This window comes from Cnephaeus nilssonii, assembly GCF_951640355.1.
Source record: "Cnephaeus nilssonii genome assembly, chromosome: 5".
In the NCBI taxonomy this organism is placed as follows: Eukaryota; Metazoa; Chordata; class Mammalia; order Chiroptera; family Vespertilionidae; genus Cnephaeus; species Cnephaeus nilssonii.
Genome location: NC_137076.1, coordinates 52941801 through 52961269, shown reverse-complemented (window position 1 = coordinate 52961269; position 19469 = coordinate 52941801). Strand labels below are relative to the sequence as shown.

The following is a 19469-nucleotide window of genomic DNA, read 5'->3' as shown; positions in this document are numbered from 1 at the left end:
ATAATCCTTTCGGTAAAAGGGCCTAATCAATCTGAATTGCTCTGGAATTGCCTAGAGAAGCTTAAAGAAACCTTAATATTTGGTGTACAACCCCAGGCATTTTCATGTAATTGGTCTGGTATGTGGCCTGGGCATTCATTGGTACTTTTAGAAGATCCCTGGGTGATTTTAATATGCAACCACAGACGAGATCACTATGCTAGAAAGATTTCCACCATTATAAAATTAAGCAACAGTTCACGGTGTGATGATCACTGTTTATTTGCTTTACTTATTGTAGTAAAAGACAGCTTGTAGATTTAAGACAAGGGGAAAAATGCAAGCATTCCAATATGTTTCTAATTGAATGTATTGCCTTCTCAATGCAGATAGTTGCTGACGAAGAATGGTTCCACTTAGAATTTTTTGACTTTATGGTGTTGCGAAAATGATGTGCACCCAGTAGAAACCTTTCTTTGAATTTTGAACTTTGATCTTTCCCCGGGCGGTGGCCTTCAGTGGCAGGGGGATGATTTTACCTCAGGTAGGCTAATGGAAGTGTTCTGAGCATGATTAAGGGAGGCTAGGCTAAGCTATGGTGTTCAGTTTATGATGTGCAGTAGGTTAGGTGTAGTAAATACATTTCGACTTAGGATACTTTTAACTTACAGTAGGTTTATTGGGACATAACCCTATTGTAAGTCAGGAGTATCTATTTACTGACAGTTAGCATCTGCCAGGCCAAGTTATATAGTGATATTAGAGAGATTTCAACTTCAATGATTTATACATTTTTAAAAATTATAAGTTTTTAAAACCCTCACTTGAGGATATATTTAAAAAATAGATTTTAGAGAAAGAGGAAGAGAGAGAGAGAGAGAGAGAGAGAGAGAGAGAGAGAGGGGCATTGATCCATTGCTTCCCATATGTGTCCCTACCTGGAATCAAACCTACAGCCTTTTTGGTGTACAGAAGGATGCTCCAACCAACTGAGGCATCCAGCTGGGGCAATCTATATATATAAAAGGCTGATATGCAAAGTGTTCCCTCAAGAGTTCGACTGGGAGACCGGGAGTTCGATCGCTCACTATGAGGTGCGTTGACCACCAGGGGGGCGGCATGGAACGAAGGAAGGCCCCGGCCAGCAGCCAGAAGGCCCCAACGGGCCCTGATTGCCGGCCAGGCCTAGGGACCCTACCCATGCACGGATTTTGTGCACCGGGCCTCTAGTGATTTACATATTTTAAAGAGTTCTTAAATGATAAATTGCCTATGCTAGTATTTTTATAACTGTATCATATGCCTCTTTGATAAGTAATGGCAATTATTTTATCTCAATGGCATCGCACTCTGACTCCATGAAACACACTCAAAAGGAAAAATGCCTGTAAATGAAATGTGCTAAAGAACTGTAAGCCTGCCAAGAATAAAAATAGCTTTTCTGTATTGCAAACTGCATATCCAGGCTAAAGAGAGCTAGTTTTTTTTCCCCCCCTAAATCTACATACTTTTGAAATTTCAGTGTTTATCAATTATATTTTCATAAATTCTGGGAAACAACTAGAAAATGAAATTCATTGTCAAAACTTGTGGATACTGAGAAGCCTGGAAAGGGGTAAGGAGAACGAGAGGATAAAGGGAGGAATCTGAAGAGCTGCGTGTTTTATGTCACAGAGCCACGCCCAGATGACTGAGATGGAGAGCAGCAATCTCATAGGCTTAGAGTAGGAATTATTTTGATAATAGGACATTGTACGTGCCTTTTTAAATGCTAGATCTTATAGTTTTCATTTGGCAAAATCATAGATAAGGTGCAGGTGGCCAAATCCTGTGGCTGTTTAAAAGCACAGGAGTGTAACTGAGGTATGGTGCAGAGCTGCCCTTTAAATATTTTCCCTGTGTTTTACATCAACAGTTCTCAAACTTGATAATGCATCAGAATCACCTGGCAGCTTGTTAAACCAGGTCGCTGGGCCTGAAAACCAAGGTTGGTAGGTCTTAGGCCCTAGAGTCCCAGGTGTCCTCAAACTACGGCCCGCGGGCCACATGCGGGTGTTTTTGCCGTTTTGTTTTTTTTTACTTCAAAATAAGATATGTGCAGTGTGCATAGGAATTTGTTCATAGTTTTTTTTTAAACTATAGTCCGGCCCTCCAACGGTCTGAGGGACAGTGAACTGGCCCCCTGTTTAAAAAGTTTGAGGACCCCTGCCCTAGACTCTAGGGCAGGGCCAAAGCATCTTCATTTCTAGTAAGTTCAGCTGATGCTGCTGTGGGTGGGGAGGATGCACACTTTGTGAACCACTGTTTTATCTTCTTTAATGCTGAGCCCCACTCGGCACAGGTGTCTCTTATTGGTCCTTATTCTTGAGTTTTCAGCACATCTTTCAAACCGCTTTTTGTATTGGTTGGAAGGACTGATTTTTTGTTGTGTTTTTTTATGCTTTCCTTTGAACATGATTTCAATCTGATATCTGTTTTTTTATATTTTAACTGAATAAGAAGCCCAACTGAATAACTTCCAGGATTCACATATTTGGATATGTGGCTGTGTTCTACTATGAGTTCCTATAATCTTTATTTATTTATTTATTTTAAAAATATATTTTATTGATTTTTTACAGAGAGGAAGGGAGAGTTAGAAACATCGATGAGAGAGAAACACTGATCAGCTGCCTCCTGCACACCCCCCACTGGGGATGTGCCTGCAACCAAGCTACATGCCCTTGACCGGAATCGAACCTGGGACCTTTCAGTCCACAGGCCGACGCTCTATCTACTGAGCCAAACCAGTCAGGGCGAGTTCCTATAATCTTTCATTTGGATACATTTCATTTATGAATAATAATCTCTTTACTAACTACAACAGTGAATTTCATAGTCCTGCTACCTTTCCAAATTTTGGATGATCAGAGTTGTGAATTAAATGGGAATTAAGATAGGAAACAATGGCTAATGGCATAGAGGGTGCTGTAGTCTAAATGTGTCCCTCAAAAATGCATATATTGAAACTTAACCCCCAAGGTGGTGTTAGCAGTTGGGGCCTTTAAGAGGTGATTAGGTCAGGAGGGTGGAGTCCTCCTGAAAGGCATTAGTGCCTTTATAAAAGAGGCCTGTGAGCATTCCCTTGCCCTTTCCACCATCTGAAGAAACCACGAGAAGATTGTGGCCTAGAAGGAGGCCCCTGCCGTATCATGCTGACACCCGGGTTTTGAACTTCCAACCTCCACAACTGTGAGAAAGAGATTTCTGTTGTTTATAAGTCACCTAGTCCATGGTGTTTTGTTGTAGCAGCCTGAAAGAACTAATATAGAAGGAAGCAGATTTTATTAGGCTAACCTGTGCATTTCAATTATTCATGAAGTTTTATCCTAGGAATAACTAAGAGTTCACTGTGGCTATAATTTTCTGTTGAATTTATCCTTTCTAAAATCCCACATAGCAGTTTAATTATAATCTCTCACTGTCTACTCAGAGAAAGCTCTTGAAACTGGCTGTAGGTTTCCTGAATATCTAAGAGTTTAATGTGTCACGTTGTAGCCTAGGATGGAGGATAAAGCACCCAGTATAAAATATATGTAGTAGGGCATGAAGAGAATATAATTTGTGAGAAATCTGAAAGATAAAGGCAAACATTCTTACAACTAAAACAGTAGACAAAACAGTAAAGAACAAAAGGAATACATGACTTGGAAAATGCTAGAGTTTTCACCTGTGTTTTTAAGAAAAAGTTTATCACCGGCCATTAGAGTGGGTGGCTCCTGTAAAGAAAGGAGGGAAAAACTAAAACCAAAACCAAACACCCTCAGTTGTCAAGAAAACTTGAAGCATATGTTAAACAAAAAAACTGGTCCAATTCATATCACGAGGGGCTAAGAGGAGGAAACCTTTAAAAAAATTCATGGACCCAGGAATCATCTTCCTTCAATGAGAAAGAGAAGACAGGCCTTTGTGGCTGTCGTGTAAGACCTGTGACCGTAAAACAATGAGGTGCTCCACAAATCCCATGTAAACACTGTTATCATCAGTTTAGGGATTTACATATATGCAGCACAGGACACAGAGATAATATCACATAGGTAGCTGAATATTCCTAATTTATTCTAAGCTGTTTGTTGTTTTTACTCATTTTTGGTCTAGCTGGACTAGCACCCATCCTCAAATATAACTTTCTAGCTGCATGTCATTGTGCTAGTATTGGAATTCCTTTTTCATAGGACAGATTTTCTTTACCAACCTTGACCTAATAAAAATCTACAAACTCCATCCAGGTTTTGGTCAAATACCATTAAAAATTTTTAAATTGAGGCATAATTCATTTTTTAACATTATATTAGTTTCAAATGTACAGCATAATGATTTGATATTTGTATACATTGTGAAACGATCCCACATTAAGTCTAGCTAACATCTGTCATCATACATAGTTATGGTTTTTTTTCTTGTGATGAGGACTTTTAAGATCTACTTTCAGCAACTTTCAAATATGCAATAACAATAGTCACCATGCTGTACATTATACCCCTGTGACATTTATTTTATAACTGGAAGTTTTGACCCCCTTTACCTATTTGGTCCACCCCACACCCCTGCCTTTGGCAAACACCAATCTCTTCTCTGTATCTATAAGCTCGGGTTTGCTCATTAGATTCCACATATAAGTGAGATTATATAATATTTGTCTCTCTCTGACTTATTCCACTTAGTATAATGCCCTTAGGGTCCATCCATGTTATCACAAATGGCAGATTTCTTTTGTTTAGGCTCAATAATATTTCATTGTGTATTTATACCACATTTTATTTATCCATTCATCCATTGATGGACACTTATTCCATATCTTGGCTATTGTAAATAATGATGCAGTGAACATAGGCATGCATATATCTTTTAAAATTAGTGGTTTTGTTTTTGTTTTTTCAGATAGATACCCAGGAATGTAATTGCTGGGTCATATAGTAGTTCTATTTTTAGTTTTTCGAGGAAGCTTCCTACTGTTTTTCATAGTGACTGTACCAATTTGCAATCCCACCAGCAGTGTGAGAGGGTTTCCTTTTCTTCACATCTTCACTGACATTTGTTATTTGTTATTGTCTTTTTGATAATAGCCAATCTGACAGGTGTGAGATGATATCTCATTGTGATGTTGATTTGCAATTCCCTGAGGATTAGTGATGTTGAACCTCTTGCAAATGTCTCTTGGCCATGTGTATGTCCTCTTTGGAGAAGTGTCCATTCTGGTTCCCACCCATTTTAAAATCAATTTTTTTTATGTTGAGCTGTAAGACTTCATTATGTTTTTTTGGATATTAATTCCTTATTGGCTCTATCATTTGTGAATATCTTTTCCCATTCACTTGGTTGCCTTTTCATTTTGTTGATGGCTTTCTTTGCTGAGCAAATGCTTTTTAATTTGATGTACTTTCATTGTTTAATTTTGCTTTTGTTGCCCTTGCTTGGGAAGACATATCGAAAAATACATAGCTTAGTTTATAAAAAAAACAAAAAATTTACTGCTTATGTTTTCTCCTAGTAGTTTTATGATTTAAATCTTTAATCCATTTTGAGTTTATTTTGTATATGATGTAAGGAAGTGATCCAGTTTCTTTTTATTCCATGTGGCTGTCCAGTTTTTCAAACACCATTTATTGAAGAGACTGTCTTTTCCCCATTATAAATTCTTGCCTTTGCCTCTTTTGTTGTAGATTAATTGACCATATAAGCATGGATTTATTTCTGGGCTCTCTATTCTGTTCCATTAATTTATATGTCTGTTTTTGTGCCATTACCACACTGTTTTGATTACTATAACTTCCTAGTATAAAAAAAAATCAGAGAGCATGATACCTCCAACTTTGTTCTTCTTTTTCAAGATTGCTTTGGCTTACTTTTTTATTTTTTTATAAAACTGAGATCATATTAATTGGTAGACTATGTTTGGGTAGAACATAATTTATTTTAGTTTATTCCTTGACAGTTAAATTGTTTCCAAAGTTTTGGTATTATAAAATCTGGCTGATAGGACAATACTTTTTTAAAAAATATATATTTTATTGATTTTTTTACAGAGAGGAAGAGAGGGATAGAGAGTTAGAAACATCGATGAGAGAGAAACATTAACCAGCTGCCTCCTGCACACCCCCTACTGGGGATGTGCCTGCAACCAAGGTACATGCCCTTGACCGGAATCGAACCCGGGACCTTTCAGCCCGCAGGCCGATGCTCTATCCACTGAGCCAAACCGGTTTCAGCTGATAGGACAATACTTGTACATAAATCTGCATGTTTAAAGTTTTTCCTTATGATAAGTTCCTAAAAATTGCCTTGAAAACTAAATTTACTGAGTGCTTATTATTTGCCCTTGTTTGTGCTAAAAATATATGTAGATATAGAGATACATAATCCTCATTACAAATTGATGATATAGATACTATGATTATTTCTTTTTAGAGAGAGGACTGAGGCACAACTAGACGTAAAGTTATGTAGTTACTTGATCCAGATTACAAAACTGGAAAGGGGTAGAGCTGGGATTTGAACAGACGTCTGTCAGCTGCGTCTGCTCCAAGGACTGGGCTCTGAACAGGCTGTAGTGATTCATTTTAGAGGAGAATATAGATGGATTTGAGAAGAGTTTAATATAGATGATTTGATGAGGAGAATATAGATGGATTTGAGAATATAGATGGATTTGAGAAGAGTTTAATAATAAATAATCCTTATATCATCAGTGGAGTAGACGCTGACCACTTGATAATTTTCATATGAGATGAGACCATTCAAAAGCAAAGGGTTTTCATTAATTTATTTGTTAGAAAGAAGAATTTCTTGATAAGATGATTAACATTCTAAGAGGATACACACTGTTCATTTCTGAGCTCTTTTTAAGAGATGCAACTTTAGAAGATAATTTAAATTTAGATTTAGTCTGACTACAAGTGGGAATAAAGGAGGTAAAAGAGGAGGGAATCTTTTCTGACTTCTGCATTAAAGACATCTAATTTCAGTGCTTTGACATTTTGCATATAACATAGCTAAAAATGGTAAAAATAAACAAAATGAGATAAATTTATGTAAAGTATAATTTAGAAAGGTTGATATTTTATTAATGTACTAGAAGCCTGTTGCACAGATTCGTGTACCAGTGGGGTTCCTCGGCCTGACCTGTGCCCTCTTGCAATCCGGGACCCCTCGGAGGATGTCAGAGAGCCGATTTCAGCCTGATCCCTGCAGGCCAGGCCGAGGGACCCCACCAGTGCATGAATCTGTGCACTGGGCCTCTAGTATGCATAAAAAATCTTTGGTTAATCTCTTCCTGCCCTCCCCCCTCCCCTCTTCCCTCTGAGATTCATCAGTCTGTTCCATGTTTCCATGCCTGTGGTTTCTGCTTCTGCGTTGAGCATCTGCCCCTTGGTGGTCAGTGTGCGTCATAGCTACTGGCTGGTTGGCTAGTCAACAGGTCAGGCAGTTGCTTAGGCTTTTATATATAGAGAGATGCATTCACAACCAATATACCTATATCTAACTTCTGCTTCATTAATTATGATAACTTCTAAAGCAGTCGGGTTCAAATCAATGTCTATTCACTGGATGCCTGCTGTTAAAAATGAATTGCTCCAAACTAGAACTCATATATTGCTTGGGGGAGTATAAATTGGTATCACTACTTTGGAAAACTGTCTGGCAGGATCAACTGATATATACAGCCTATCATCCAGAAATTCCACTCCTAAGAGAATGTGATACTTGCTTATGGCTGAAAACTTGGAAATGGAGAAAAGTACAAAGAAGAGAATGCAAATAAACTCATCTTAATGTGGAGATAATAATTATTAGCATTTTAAAGGAGAACTTACTTTACATACTATTATGTAGTAGGCTTTTTTTATATACAGTAATATATTTTGAATATGTTTCCACTTAATTGGTATTCAACAATATATTTTTAAAAATATCTATCATATCATAACATGGCTACCCCACAACATACAGTGCTTACCCTAATTCTGTCTTGTTGGATATGTAGGTTATTTCTTACTTCACTACATTTAAATGACATTAGTGGACATTCTTATATATAAATTTTTAGCAAATATTTGAATATTAAATTCCTAAAAGTATAATTTCTGATTTCAAAGTATGTACATTTTAAAGATTTATATAAAATTGCTAAAAATTATTATATTTAACAATATTTTTATTATTAAATAATACCGTTTATTATGATATTGTCCAACATACAACAATAGGCATAATTATTTTTTCCAATCCTTGCCGAATTTACAACTAAAAATGCCTCTCATTCTAGGTTTAATTAGTATGGTTGGACTTTTAATATTTTTAATATTGTCCATTTGTATTTTTTCAGAATTCTCTGTTCATGTCTTTAGACTATTTTTCTATATATCTTTATTTAGAATTCCTTACCAAAATTCTTTGCTTACTAAATATGTTGTGGATTATTCTGCTTTATTACAAACTTCATATTTCAAAATCCTTTTTAAAACTAGCAAACTCTGATACTTTGTCTTCTTGAGGAACCAGAACTTGAGAGAAGCTACTGTCACAGATAGACTTCATTAGGCACCTTTGTTGGATTACTTATTGTTTTCATTTCATGTTCTTTCTTTCCTGTTTCCCCTCTCATTTAGTAAGACTTATTTCCTTGAAGCAAATGACTCTGTTTCACTCCCAGAGGGCATAATGGATATGTATGAAATTGATAGAATTTCATACATCTCTATTTGTAGAGAGGGAACTAACATTCTTTAGTAATTGCCATGTATCAGGGCCTGAGCTAGACACTAGTATATTAATTCATATTACCCCTAAAAGAACCTTAATGAAGTATGTATTGTTTTCTTCATTTTATAAGCTGAGGACATTGAAGATCATTTAAATGATGTGTCCTTTCTTTCCTGTCTTCCCTTTGGCTTTCTTTTTTATTTTAAAAATATTTTTATATGTTGTTTTTTAAATTGATTTCAGAGACAGGAAGGGAGAGGGAGGGAGAGATAGAAACATCAATGATGAGAATCATCAATCAGCAGCCTGCTGCACTCCACCTCCCCGCTGGGGATCAAGCCCGAAACCAGGCATGTGCCCTGACCAGGAATTGAATGGTGACCTCCTGGTTCATGGGTCAATGCTCAACCACTGAGCCACAATAGCCAGGCCCCTTTGGCTTTCTTTATTTTACCTCCACCCTGCTCCTTTTAAAGTCTTCTCCATCTTTGTTATGACAATTTCATCTTTCCAGCTGCTCAGCCCTTCAAAAACCTCAGATTCACCTTTGTTTTTTTCCACTTCATACTCCACATCCACTCCCTGTCAGCTCATCACCTCCACCCCATCTCCCTGGTCCATGTCACCATCCTCTTGCTCCTGAGTTATTTCAAGGAAATAACTCAGGAGCAAGATTATTACTGGGTCTCTGCTTCAGCCCTTACCCCCTAGGGTCTATTCTCAACCCAGCAGTCAAAGTGATGCTATTACAATGCATCAGAAGTAGTCACTTTTTTTTTTACCCCAAACTCTCCAGTGACTCGCAACCCAAAGTAAAATCCTCACCAGATCTGAGTTATCCTTACCTCTGACTTCATCTTCTCCACTTTCACAGCCTGGCCTCACGGCTTTTGTACTTGCTTTCTGCCTCAAAAGTTGTCTGCCCGGGTATCTTACTCCTTCAGGCCTTTGTTCAAATATTACCTCTTTCAGAGGCTGTCCTTGATAATCTTATTTAAAAGAAATCCCCATCGATTCCTCATGTCCCCTCCCGGATTAATTTTTCTCCACAGTATTTATAATCATAGGCAGCCCACATATTTTCCTTATTTATTTACCACCTGTCTCTCCTACCTGGAAGGTGAACTCTATGAAGGCTAAGATTTTTGTTTTTGTTTTCGGCTGTGTCCCCCACCTCTAGAAGAATGCCTGGCATGTGTGAAGCATCAAATAAATATTGGTTGAATAGATGAGTTATTCTCCCACATAAACTTTTAGGGCAGGCCACGGTGACCTGCTGTGCAGAACTTCCCGGCTCCTATTTTCATTTATATCTCCCTAGTCCTTCCCCAGCTTCTCCTTGGGAGCCACTTGTCTGCACTTGTTATAGGTGGAAAGGCTGGTGAGTCCTGAGAGGTGTCGGCAGCGGCAGCGAGGGCACCCGGTGTTTCTGCGGCCGCGCCCAAGCACCTCAGTGGTGGTAGACAGCAGAACGAAGCGTGAAGTTTGCATCATTCCATTACCATGGTTGCAAGAGGGAATTAGAAATGATACTATCTACTATAGAAACTAATTTTGGCTCTCTCTGGACGCCATTCATGGAGAATGAAGGGAGGAAGAAACTTCCTCCGAAGGGTAATTTGGTGAGGCGCCAGCAGGATGCCGCTGCGGCCGGAAACACTTCCACATCCGCCTTTGCAAGCCGTGGTATGACCCAACCTGCCCAGACTGTGGCTCACCTCAAGTTTCAGCCACACCAACCACAGGACTCTGAAAATGCCAAGAGGGCCTCTCACTAAGAACTTGATTCTTCCTCCTGGATCTCCTGTCCAGAAAGCAGAGCGTTGACTTCTGCTGCCCAAGCTTGCAGCGGGAGTGGGAGACGGAGGAAAGAGGAGTGGGGGTGGCGCTGCCAGCCTGGCGGTGGGTCCAAATGTCTGATGAAGGGCAGCGGGCAAACTCAGGGTCTGGGTTCTGGGAAGGGTACCGAGACAGAGGAGCAGTGCCAAAGGCCACCGCCACCAACCAGCGTGGTGGGAAGGAATCGCCGAACCTGTTCTCGCGTCTTCCAGGGGGTCCTGAGCTGGGGACGTTTCCTTTTTTTTTTTTGCTGCAGAACAGTCCAAATTAAAGAGCACTCACTTTTGGGGTGCTCTCTCTCTCACACACTCAGAACAACTCCGGTAACACTGGCTCCCGTTAAAACACCAAAGGGAATAGCAACCCCCACCCCCTCTCCGGGGGCAGTGAGGTTTGCGGAGACCCCGTCTCGCCCAGCCCACTTCAGGGAGTGTGCCAGGAGCATACCAGGGCACCGTTCCCATCACTGGACTTGGCTCTTTTGGGATTTTACTAACATTTAAACATTCAAACTATGGGGGGGGGGAGGGGCCGGGGAGGGGGGAGCGGTGGGGTGGCGAAGGCGCCGGTAGCCGAGGTCAAACCTTTGGGAAGGGAGAAATCGAAACCCTCCCTGACGTGCGGAGCGGTCTGACCTCTCCACTCGCAGGTTTACTTTCCTGTGCGGGGCTGAGTGTAGGAAGGAGCGTGGTTCCTGCGAAGGGCCAGCCCCCAAGGGCGAGCCGTCCTCCCTTCCGCAGGGGTGTCAGTTTCAGTGGAAACTTTCCCTTAGAGGCTCCGCCCCGTTCACCTTGGAAACAGGCACCTGGCGTTGCGTGCGGGGCGGGAGGGGCGGGAGGGGCGGGGCCGGGGCGGGGGCGGGGCCAGCGCGCTCCCCGCCTGGAGTGGCAGGTTGGGCCCCGCCCTGGCCCGGTCCGCCTGCCCTCCCCAAGGGTTCGGAGCGGAGGGGGCGGGGGCGAATGTGGGACCCGTGTGGCTCAGCCTCCCACTGGTGATCGGTAGGAAAGTTGCCCTCGGACCTTCCCCAGCCTCCTGCTTCCTCCCCCCCGGCCCTGCTGGTGAGTTGGAGTCGGGCGGGCGGGGAGGAGCCGGGCAGAGACCTGCGAAGTCTCGGGTCAGGAGCCGGCTTCCCTTCCCCGTGGGACCCAGCACCCGGGGAGGCTCCGGGTCCAGGTCCTCAGGGCCGGGAACAAACTTTCTGGATTGTCCCGGGACACTTGTCGGGCAAGTCCAGCACCGCGAGGGGAGGAGGAGCCAGGCCGGGGGGGACAGGTACGTGTACGTGGCATGCTGCTGAGTGAGTGGCACTTGAGGATTCTTTTATTTCAGGGGGCTAAGGGGAGGGGGAGCAGAAGTGTCCCTTTCCTGCATCACCCCCCACCTCCCCGCCACCTGGGCTGGAGGAACAGGTATTGGGGCGGGGGTTGGAGGGTGTGGGGGGGACAAGATTCGGTGTTGGCCGAGGCACAGCGGATAGGAGGTGGTTCCCAGAGCTGTGGGACTTGGCGTTACTCAGTGATCACCCTGGGGGAGCCAGAGCCAGGTTGTTTTGACGGAGAAAGATGTCATCAGGGCTCTACCCCCCTTCCCTGATCCCTGGGGCCCGAGAGCTGGATCCTACGGGAGGAACAGCCAAAGGCATAGAAATCTGGGGCTCAGTTTCCCTCTCCAAACTCCTGGCTTACGCTAGAGACAGGCGGCGCCACTTTGAGGTTTGCAGCACTTGACTGGAGTAAGGACTTGCTTGTTTGGTGGCTGTTGCTCAACTTCCTAAGTTCTCAAGTGAACCTGCGTTTAAGTCATGTCGTTTGTTATTGATGGTGTGTGTGTGTGTGTGTGTGTCCCGCCTCCACCTCAACAAAGCTGCCTTGTTAACCCCACTTCTGCTAGGGAGTGGACCTGGCTGCTGTCCTAATCCAGCCCCACCAGAGCACCAGAGCAAGGTGTTGGCGGCAGCAGTAGCAGCCCTGTTTGCTAGGGGCATTGGGAATCCTGTGGGCAGATTTGATGAATTAGCCCAGCTCTGACCCACCAACCTGGATCTCTGCATTCTTAGCAGATCCGGTCTCCACCTTTCAGCAGGTGCTGAAGCCTCAGCTATTTAGGGACGTGCAAAACTCCACAAGGAGACAAGGAGCCCCAATCAGAGGACAGACAGCCCTGAGGAGTACTAGTAAACAATGTATACCTCTTGTTGCTTCCCTGTACATCTGAACTACACCCTGACTTCTCTGAAAGGGTCCTGCTATCAAATTAATCTCATTAGGAAGTCAGCTGCTCTCTGCTAACTTGGATAGCAGCCCTGATGAAATGATGTAGGTCATCGAAAAATAATTCCTGCTTAATCACCTTTATCCTGTTGGTTAATGAGGGAAAGGATTTCCTCTCCTTAGTGTATCTTGCCTGCTTGTCAGGGTCACTTGCCTGACCCTCAAGTTTCTTGTATACCTGGCACTAAACAGGAGGTTGTCCGTGAAGCTGCCCAAACCTAGTGTACTACAGCTGGAGTCCACATTTGGAGAACTTAACTGGTCTTCTCTGGACGGAACTGAGCAGGAGATTCAGGCCATAAATTTACTCTTTAATCAGCATATTCTTGGCTTTAGATAACTTTTCGGATAATCAAAGGCTGGTTTCTTTCAGCTCCAGTTAATCCATTTCCACAGAGCTCATAAGAATGGTGTCCAAGCTTATCTTGAAATAAACTAAGTTTGGGGTCCCATTTGTTATTTGTCCTATAGCTTTTGGAATAGGATAAACTGTGAGGCAGGTGGAAGAGGCAAGAGAAACCAAACATCAGTGAACTAGATTCAGGAGAAATTTAGAATAGCCCAATAATTTAGGCCACTAGCTTCCTTCTTGCCTCTACATAGAGGCCCTATAGGTTGTACTCCTTTTCATGCAGTCCTTTGGAAGACTAGAAATAAAAGGACTGTTTTACTGCAGAGTCAGAGTAATGCATTGCTGGACAGTTCTTCATGTTAACCTCCCAAGTTTGGTTCAAAACACTTTCTCTGCAGAGTTCTTTCTACCATAATAGGAAGTCAATAGACAATGTCTACAAATCAAGAGGCAGATGTACACATACATTATTAGACAGGTAGAGGTATATATTAGAAGAGACAAAAAAAGAGTTACCTAAGGAATGACTTTTGAAATTATGTTCTTATATTACTTTTAAAAAGAAAATTTGATAAGGAAACTCCCTTTCTCTGCAGATATAAAAATTGCTCTCTTGGGTCACTGCTTAGACCAGGCATCCTCAAACTACGGCCCTCGGGCCACATGCGGGTGTTTTTGCTGTTTTGTTTTTTTACTTCAAAATAAGATATGTGCAGTGTGCATAGGAATTTGTTCATAGTTTTTTTTAAACTATAGTCCGGACCTCCAACGGTCTGAGGGACAGTGAACTGGCCCCCTGTTTAAAAAGTTTGAGGACCTCTGCCTTAGACTATTGATCTTTATTCTGTGTTAGATTTGTCTCATAGGGCAATACATAGGCCTTTAAAGAACTGGACCCTCAAATTCTCACCTTGGAACACAATTTACATCTACATCACACTTACTCGCCGCTACTTCCAAACTCTTAGTTTTTAGCCTAGGTAGGGGAACAGTGCTCAAGAGTGATCAGTAACTTCAGGGACTTCATTTATGGGGCTCTTTTAGTAAAGACAGTAAGAGAAAAATAACATTTCTGTAGTGCTTTATGATTAACAAAGTGCTTTGACATGTGCAATATTTCTGCATTGTGATTTAACCATTTTGTAATGGGTCCTATTATATTCAGCCTACACGGGAGGAAAACAGATGCGATTCAGAGAAAATAAGGAACTTTTAGATGCATATTTGGCTGCTCTATGTGGTGGACTCAGACCTGAATTTAGGATTTCTTTTTTAGATAAGGCCATGTTTTAAACTTTTTTCCTGCTACATTCTGTGAAGTGTTTGGATGTAAATAATTTCTTATTAAACAGACTGTCTATATTGAAGATAGGACTGTACACCTCTATATGTGTATGTAATATTTGTATCCTTTGCATGGCAACAGTGTGGCTGTACCCAGAGAGGTAGGTGAGTTGGGTGAATAAATGCTCCCATTAGATTGAATAATGAACTTTTGGTAATATCTAAAATTGAAAAAAAACCAGGAAAGAGCAATGTAAGTGTGTGGTTTGCAAATATTGAAGTAATTACTAGAAGAAACATCTTGCAGAGTTGAAGGAGCTTCTTTTGGGGAATGGAACTCAGGATGCAGGGAAGCCAGGCAGGAGTCTGCTGTCTTGGGTAATACCTTATAACTTAATACCTTATATTTTATATTATATACATGCTTATTCTTTAAAAAAATCCGTTGACAAGGACAGAGTAAAGGCCTGTTTTCAGAATTTTAGAGTAGAAAGGGATCAGATTATTTACTGTCAATCCTTTCATTGTGCAGGTGAGGAAATTGAGGTACAGGGGTTTAAATATTTTGTCAAGGTTACATGGCTATAGAAACAAACTCTTCTCAGCACAAATTCACACTCTCTCCCTAGGCTGGTGGAAATTTTCCCCAAGCTTGTAATTCCTCAATTACCTTTCTAGTCAATTCTCTCTTCTCCTATCTAGTTTTTACAATGTTTGCGTAGATTATACGATTGTAGATTCAAAATCAATTTCTCATATTTTCATTATGGCAATACTTCAAATATCTTTAGAGTCTTCAGGCTCTGTAATTTTTAAGTTAAATTTGTAATGACTTTTAGTTAGAATTAGAGACACCTAGACAATTTGTGTGTGATTTTTTAGGAATTGACAGTGATTCTCAGTAGAATTTGATAAATACTGGAATTAGGGCTCAACTTTTATCCTGAGAAGTTATGATGAACAGAAGATGCTAAAGGGGCTTTTCCAATATCTCTGTGTTAGTTGCTTAATTTTAAAGTTCCAAGAATAAAGATAACAGCTGACTTTCAAAAGAGTGGTACATTCATGACATTTTAAAGCTATTATATTAAAGTTTTAACACCCCAACTTTTCCTTTTCTTTACGCACAAGATTTTCTCCTACTTCCATTCCACATATATCACTAACTTAAAACTTTTTTTTCTGATTATATACACAATATATATTATTCAACATTCAAACTTTTAGGAAGATGTAATCTTGAAAATGAAAGTACACTGTAATCTTATATTCTGAAGAAACTGCCAAAAACTTCTCTCTCTGTTAAAATATATTTACTGTTATTGTGAGTATTAATAACAACTGGGGTAACACTAAACAACTTTCAACTTGGTTTTTGTTTTTAACTTAATATATCTTGAAAATGTTTCCATGACCATATATATATATGGAGCATCCTGGCTGTATATTATTGCATCACAGGTCAGTGAAACAATTGCCCATTGTTAGAAATTTGTGTTGCTTCCCATTTTTCCATACTAAGAACAGTGCTTTAGAGAATATCCTTGAAGTATACTTGTGTGAGTGTTTTTTGTAGGAAAGTTTTGTGAGTCAGGGATATGAGACTATTAACATTTTTAAATTATACTTCCTGTAATATTACATTGATACCCCCTTTTTTTTCCTGAATGCATAAGACTGAAGATAGAAATTCTTAATTCATGACCAGACACTGAAACAAAAGGTCATAGTATCAAAAGGCTCTGAACTGTTAGGTAGGGCTCACATCATTTCCTCACATTTTAGGTTCTTTGTCATTTAAATATTTTTCCCAAGAGAAGACAGTAATTGATAACAGCTATAAAAATACTCTGCAGTTGTTGGATGAGCTGCTAATTAGCTTTTATGGAGCATAGTTTTTAAAAAAAGAACACATTTTCTTAACATTATTCTAGGACATGCCATTAAGGAGTTCAGAGGATCCACTAAGCTGTGCAAAATAAATGTATTTTAGTGTCTCTTCAAGTATTTTTAAAGTTTACCTCTATTGAAATATTGGCAATAGGTAAATTTTAAAGTCTTTAGGCTTGTAGAAAGTGCTAGGAACTGATTTCACTCTTCTGTATGTGGAAAATGTGAAATAAGATACTTTGGCTAAATTTCATGACTCAGGCTTATTGAAGCAGGAACATTTCAGGGATTCCTGTGGTAAAGTTTTTATTGGCTATCTTAGAGAGTTGATTAATATTTTTACTGAGTCTAAGCTTTGTTCATAACCAGTCAATTACAGCATTATGTTTCATTCTTCAAAATTAGTGTCTTCAGATTTGTTTGTGTGCATGAAACTTGTACTTAAAGTTTATTCATTTTAGGTTGATTTTCTTTGTAGTATATCAGAATGAGTATAGCTATATTTTAAAAATATGATCTTCAGTAGGTCATTTAGCATGAATACTATGTACATCCTCAAAATAAAATTGTCCGCATTTATTTTATTAAATAATGTTATTTTATTTTATTTTTGTATGATAAATTTTTTAAATAAAACTTTCGTGTGTGTGTGTGTGTGTGTGTGTGTGTGTGTGTGTGTGTGTTTATTGATTTTAGAGAGAGAGAGAGAAAGGAGAAGGATAAAGAGATAGAAAGAAAGCATGGTCAAGAGAGAAACCTCAATCAGCTGCCTCCTGCATGCCCCCTACTGGTGATCCAGTCCTCAACCCAGGCATGTGCCCTGACAGGGAATGGAACCAATGAGCTATTGGTTCATGGGTCAACTCTCAACCACTAAGCCACACCAGCGGGGCTTAATAAAACTACTTCTTAGGACAGGTGAAATTTTACAGTTTGTACATACTCATATTTTGATCTTTTCATGGCAAGATGCAACTTACTTAAGGTATTATTCTTGATTATTGCCTATTCTCTATTATGGAGTCACTTTTTTGATAAGTTGAATATTTTAAATCTCTCATAACAATGTGTATGTTATAAAATGTTTATGCTTTTGCTTATTTTAAGCAAGATTTTTATGAAAAATCTGACAGTGGGACCTTCATTGACCTTGATTTGCTTCAGAAAACACCAGACTACCTTATTTATCTGCGTTGTATTAAAAACTTAATGGTTGATGCATATTTCTTATCTGCTTGATTAAGTTTGACCTTATCTGAATTCCCTCCTTGTACTTCTCCACTGTGTTACTCTTTAGGTTAGGATCTTGCATGTCCTATTTGAAAAGTAGACCCTGGAGTTGCTATAGATGAATCAGCTTATAACTTGTGAACTGGTTTTGCCTTCCTCTCCCCCACCCCCCAACCCTGAAAGTAATCATGTTTGCTGATGATCAACCTCTTGGTCATGTTTTAGGGTTAGTTTGTTCACTGAGGAGTGGTAATTCCTTCCCAGTGAATCACACTAGTAGGTTTGAGGAGGCTTCCTGATTCAAGTCAGACTGACTCAACCTGTTGTCCTCCGAGCTTCTGTCAGTATAGGCATGCCAGGAACAGGTTCTCAAGTTGGCTCTCTTTCCTACATGGATCATTTCTAAATCTGCATCCTCGTTGCTGACTTTTGAAATCCTAGGCTTGCTTCTCCAGTTCTTGTTGGATAGGTCTACATTTGGATCCTGACATCAAGTTAAACTATAGAATAACAAGAGTAAATCTGCATCTTAATTATCTAGTTCTAGTAGAGCACCTTCATATTGAATAGAATCTTCCACATGCTTGCTGATAATCTGCCTGTTATTATCACATGGGCAATTATAATTAAAAAAAAATCCTCACCCAAGGATATGTTTTTATTGAATTTACAGAGAGAGGAAGAGGGAGGGAAGGTGGGAAGGGGAGAGAGAGAGAGAGAGAGAGAGAGAGAGAGAGAGAGAGAGAGACACACACAGACAGACATAGATGTGAGGGTGAAACATGGATCAGTTGCCTCCCGTACCTGCCCTGACCAGGGATCAAACTGCAACCAAGATACGTGCCTACTCCAGGAATTGAACCGGAAACCATTGGGTGCATGGGACAAAACCCCAACCAACTGAGCCACTGGCCAGGGCTGGGCAATTATAATTTTAAAAATCTTATTTCTTGTCCAGTTTTCTTTTTCTAATCTATTTCATACCATAGGCAGTTTGACTTTATAAAGTACAACTTTGCCCATGTTGTTGATCGTGATCCTTGTTGTCTACTGGGTAATGACTCAACTCAAGGTGTGATGATTAATTTTATGTGCCGACTTGACTGGGCCACGGGGTACCCCGATATTTGGTCAACATTATTCTGGGTGTTCTGTGAGGGTATTTCTGGATGAGATTAACATTGAATCTGTAGACTGAATAAAACAGATTACCTTTCCCATTGTGGGTGGGCCTCCCTTCCAACAAAAAGTCTGAATAAGGGAGAATTCCTTTTTTTTACCTGTCTGTCTTTGAACTAGGACATTGATCTTCTCTGCCTTTGGACTCAAACTTGGGCTTGACCTTGAACTCTACTATAGGCTCTCTTGCTTCTCCGCTTGTTAACTGCAGATGCTGGGACTTTTTAGCCTTCATAATTTCATGAGCCAATTCCTTATAAAATAAATCAGTGTCTCTGTCTCTTGTCTCTTTCTCCTTTAGGTATATAGCTCCTGTTGGTTCTGTTTCTCTGAAGAACCCTGACTAATACTCAGGCATCTATGATCTGCTGTCCTGTGCAGATCCTTTTCTCTGGCTGCCTGCTGATCTGTTCTCATTACTGAGCCACACCCTACCTATTCCTTTTTCTCGATTTCTGCTGGGACTAATCCTTCCTCCTTCCAGTTATCTCAGTGAGGCACATTCTTCAAAGCCAAGTTCAGAGGCTGGGTTCTCCATCAAGCCTTTCTTGGCTGTCTTTTCCTGTGGTAATTTCCTGGTATCAGAATCTCTGTACTGCAATTATAAAAACTTAGTTATTTGCTGCCTTCTAGTGTTATCTTTTATTCATTTGTCCTTCTTCCCAACTAGATTATAAACTCCTTTAGGACCCAAGCTCTAGATT

The 19469-nt window shown here is 40.3% G+C and overlaps 1 protein-coding gene across 6 annotated transcripts in view; it reads left to right on the top strand.

Moving 5' to 3' along the window:
* Positions 1–11469: 11469 nt before the first annotated feature.
* The window catches only part of FHIP1A (FHF complex subunit HOOK interacting protein 1A), a 215329-nt gene continuing 207329 nt past the window's right edge, over positions 11470–19469 (top strand). For 3 of the 6 annotated variants that reach the window (XM_079770881.1, XM_079770883.1, XM_079770878.1), the window contains exon 1: positions 11470–11832. The gene's annotated coding sequence lies outside the window, so the exon portion shown is untranslated. The remainder of the gene's footprint in view (positions 11833–19469) is intronic. The other 3 variants (XM_079770882.1, XM_079770879.1, XM_079770880.1) reach the window with 3 other exon arrangements.